The following is a 4,917-nucleotide window of genomic DNA, read 5'->3' on the forward strand; positions in this document are numbered from 1 at the left end:
TAAGACGGGACCGTTTTTACTGAAGCATATTTCTGTTCTATGATGATATCTATTTATAATGAAATTGTAAATAACTGTAATATTTTTTTCCTTTCTTTTGTGAGTTAATGTACCATAACAAAACTGATAAACCAGTTAATGGTCTAATCAAGGGCGGTGTCAACTTATTGTAAAAGCATCTGAGTCTCTCTGATCAGGGTTTTGTGGGTCAACATTATCTATCAAACAAGGTAATATTTAAGTGACTATTAACTACTTTGACAAACCTTTGATCAATGGGAGAACCGGCTATGTGCTGAGTTCTCTAAATACTCTGTATCAGTGGTTCTCAATCGTCTTCAGGTCAAAGACCCCCAAATTGATATAGGCCAAAAGGACTTTATGCCAGGGACCAACTATCGTCTATATACTGCAGGGAGGCAGATAACAGTGGAGAGAATTAAACCAGTGACCTGAATAGTCATTCTTATACCTTCTCTCACTGGGCTATCTTCTACCTGGTGAAACAATAGGGAAATTAAACTTCCTCATTTTTCTGGGGACCCTCTAGAACTCCCTCATGGACTCTTGGGGGTCCACAGACCCCACTTTCAAAACCACTGCTCTATATAGTATATGATGATACTTTCACTGTATGCCACTGTATCTGTGCTTTCAATAACTGACAGCTGTGCTGTGCTAATGACCAGGGCAGGCCTCTGAGCCACAGTCAGCACTGACATGAGAGAGAGGTCTGCAGACTGAGATCAATAACACATCCACAGCCTTTGCACAAACAGGCTTTCTGAATTAGCTCAGTAGTCGACATTCTGGTGCTCGTGCGGGTAGTCTCGCGTGGCCAGACTGTTGCCTCCCACAATTTTCAAATGTTTCCGGTCATACAGTCTGGGACTCGGAAGCTCTGATCATGATTAGAATATAAACCGGATGTGAAGCCTCCTCCTCACTTCCCTTTTGTCTTTACAGTCGCGCAAATGTATCCTAATATAAATACAAATCATCTAAGTATATTTAGCTTGCTGCTTAGCAGAAATAGAAATAAAATAATAAAATGTAAAGATATTTTAAAATATATTTCCGTGAACGGAAGTGCCAGCTTCCTCTCTCGGATTTCGGGAGTTGTAGTTCCAGACTCTATATAGCATTCAGAGATTGTGGAATAGTTGTCTGGCTACGTAAGACTATCGCACGGGGGACCTGGCTTCAAATCCTGGGTAGGACATGAAAGAGGGATAATAATGAATTTTCCTTGATATCATATCAAAAAATGCTGTAAACATCTTACCAGGCAGTCTTGTGTAATACTGGATAGATTATGATGGACTGGACATCAGCCAACTTGGTGCCATTCTGAATCTGACAACCCCTGTTATGAAACAAAATGGCAGTATTATATGGTAAATGGTGCATACTGTGCATAGCGCCTTTCTACAAAGCGCTTTATATGTGAGATGGGAACAATGATTTTGTGGTATTAAAGGTTTGCATAGTTTAAGTGGTTAAGATTTAGAGTGCACCTATTGAACCATCTCATTGTAGAGACCCAAACTGGCCCTTACTTCTTCTTAGGGTCAGACCAGTCAGGAGACAAGCTGTACAGCCAGTAGGTAGGTCATGTCAGCTTCCATGTGCTGTGAAGAAAAATACAAAATAAAATCAAGTGGTAAACTTTGGTTTAGATGTATCTGCAAGACAGACAAAACTAGGACGAACTGGCTTTGGAATTGTCACAACACAAGAAAACACCTTTTAAATAGCTGTTGAAAACCGTAGTGCAGTAAACCTATTTAGGCCAAATGTCAAGTTTAAAACTGGCTGATGTTTAAAAATCACACCTGTGTGAAGGTAGCGGCGCCTTTGATATATTTTGTCATAGATATGTGTTTCTACTAGAGAAACAATATTAAATCTCTGTAAATTTATTTCAAGGCTTCCAGTGGCACTAAATAGTGCCATTGGAAGCGAATCACATAATCAAATAAACTTTGTGTGTGCGTGTGTATACATTCATGACATCATAGTGATGTCATGAATAGTAACATAGTGATGTCATGAATAGTAACATAGTGATGTCATGAATAGTGACCAATCAGAACGTTGACGGACCTGACCAATCAGAACGTTGACGGACCTGACCAATCAGAACCTTGGCGAACCTGACCAATCAGAACGTTGACGGACCTGACCAATCAGAACCTTGGCGAGCCTGACCAATCAGAACGTTGACGCAAAAGCCAGGTATAGAGGGCTAATATCCGCTCTATACCTAAAGGTATAGAGCGGCTAGCGCCGCTAAAAAAAGAACAAAGGAAAATGAGAGAATCTAAAAACAAGTGACAGGTGAATAATGGGATATTCTAATCCTATTTAAAAGACCTTTTGGCAAATATGGTACATAGCCTAAATATTGAAATACACAGAGGGTAAATTAGGCCGTTTTTCCAGGGGGGCTTTGCAAATTGCACGCAAAACCTTTAAAGTCTCATTTTTTATATACTGATATTTACAAGGGCCCAAGAAACACATTACATTAATTATTCTGAACAATTAAAAAATACATTTGTGTGATGCCAGGTAGGCTGAAGATCACATTTGACACCATTATGATTAGCTATCATGCTTGTTGTTATTGCATTAGCAATCTGGGGGAATCCATCGTCAAATAAAAAGGAAAAACAGCGTCCTCTGCTGTTTTTCTATGAATCTGTTCTTGAGAGATTATTACATTACTGCCAACAGCCACCACCACACACACACACTCACATGAGAGTGTTTGTCACACTGTATAGCTATACATCCACATTAAACAAAACAATAGACCTTTTTCATGACAGCCATATTGACAAATAGTAGTGTAATGTTACTTGAGATCAATAACACAACCTCAGCCTTTGCCCAAACAGGCATTACTGAATAGGCTCTATGCACAGCAACCATATTGGATGGAATTTGGGCCCCTTCCTTACTTCCTTCACAGGTGTTACCAATGATACTAATGAAGGCTGTGTTCCATGTAGCACAGTGGTTCTCAAACCTTTTAATTTCTAGGACCCCCATGGTTCCATTTGTACACTCTCAGAGTTACACACCCACAATGGATCCCCCTCAAGTGTTTCCAGTGAGCCAACATGCACAATGTCAACACAGACTCTGTTTGACCAGAATGGAACGGAGCCTTAATTAGTAGCATTGGTAACACCTGTGAAGGAAGTAAGGAAGAGGCCCAATTTCTTTCCAATATGGCTGCTGTGCATAGAGCCTAGTAGTTCAGTAGTAGAAATGTTGGGTGTTTACACAGGGGGGAAACATGGAACAGAGGATAGGAGAGCCTAATCAGTAGCTATCATTGGTGACATGACACCTGTGAAGGAAGTAACATATTACACCACTATTTATGTCAACAGAGCTGCTGTGGAAAAGCTCTAGTGGCTTGTAGGTCAACTTTTTCTAAAATATTTGTGTTTATCTATTATAATTATGCCCAAAAATAGGACCTCCAGGTTGAAAGTGGTGACAGACAGGTAAAGGTTTTTGTTCGAACACTGGACCAACTTCTGAATTATTTATTTTCTGCAAGTACCCAGTGGTGGAGAAAGTACTACATTTCTTAACTTAAGTAAATGTATCAATAGTGCAATGTAAATATACTCTAGAAGTCCTGTATTCAAAATGTACTTGAGTAAAAGTACAAAAGTATTGGCATCAAAATAGGCTATACCAGAAGTAAAATAACGCATTATGCAGAAATGTCACAAGTTTTCAAATGTATAAAATGTTTGAAAATAGCAGATCTACAAGCTCACAATGCTTCTCCAGGCATCTTAGATCAGCTCTTTTCAAATGGTCGAAATGTATAGGGTTGAGTATGTTTTGTAATAATAATCAAAGTAACTAGTAAATAAATATTTCAAATAATTGTAGTGGAGTAAAAAATATAAAATATTTAATTTGCCTCTGAGATGTAGTGGAGAAGAAGTAAAAGTATTGAAAATTGGAAATACTCCAGTAAAAGTAAAAAAAATAAATTAAAAAAAACTCAAAATTGTACTAAACAACTAAAGTGCAGTACTTGAGTAAACGTATTTAGTTACTTTACACCACTGCAAGTACCGCGGTTCACCTGCGTGTGTCGTCCATTCCATTACTGTACTGTGTGTTTGTTTTACTGTAATAAACGGGATGGTACAGCATGTTCTAGTTCTCACTCACCTCGTCACCACCAGGCTTGGTGGCAGCACCCGTGGAAAGCCTGGTTTCTATTCTGCATTAACTAGTGTAATCCGGTCTAGAGCCCGCCCACTTAATCCATTTATTTGCATAGACTCCATACATGCAAGTACCGTTTCCGTATCCGCTCTGGAACCAGACCGGATCTGTGACACGCAACGTGAACCGATCCCAAGTCTAGTTCTCCACCGGATCTTGCGAAGGGCTCCCGCAGGAAGCTCCACAAGATTAGCGTTGCCATGTCTGCTTGTTATAAGGGACCTTGGGGTTTTCTGTAAAATTGCTTGTTGTGGCCTGCGGGTTGCGTTTATTTGGGGCTTGTTTTAAAGTGTAGTTGATTATTTGGGCTTGTTGCCTAATGCTGTTTACACAAGTGGTTCTCCAACATTTTCAAGTCAAGGACCCCCAAATGAATATGTATTTGTCTGCGGACCCCCATCTGAAAACATGTTATGCCAGGCCAGGGACCAGATTTGTGTTGTTAAAATGTTTCAAAAATATTTATAATTTTTTTTAAAAAATCTTCCAATATTTATTTGAAAATAGCAGATATGTGAGCTTGTAGATCGGCTATTTTCAAATAGCCGATGAGTTTAAAGGTCTCATGTGGCCCAGTCGCTTCTTTTGGGCTCGTTTTCCTAGACCCGGTAGCTACGCTTATTTCTCTCTCAAAACCTGGCAACACTCCAT

The sequence above is a fragment of the Gymnoscopelus microlampas genome (genome assembly GCF_963454915.1).
Source record: "Gymnoscopelus microlampas genome assembly, chromosome: 8".
Classification (NCBI taxonomy): Eukaryota; Metazoa; Chordata; class Actinopteri; order Myctophiformes; family Myctophidae; genus Gymnoscopelus; species Gymnoscopelus microlampas.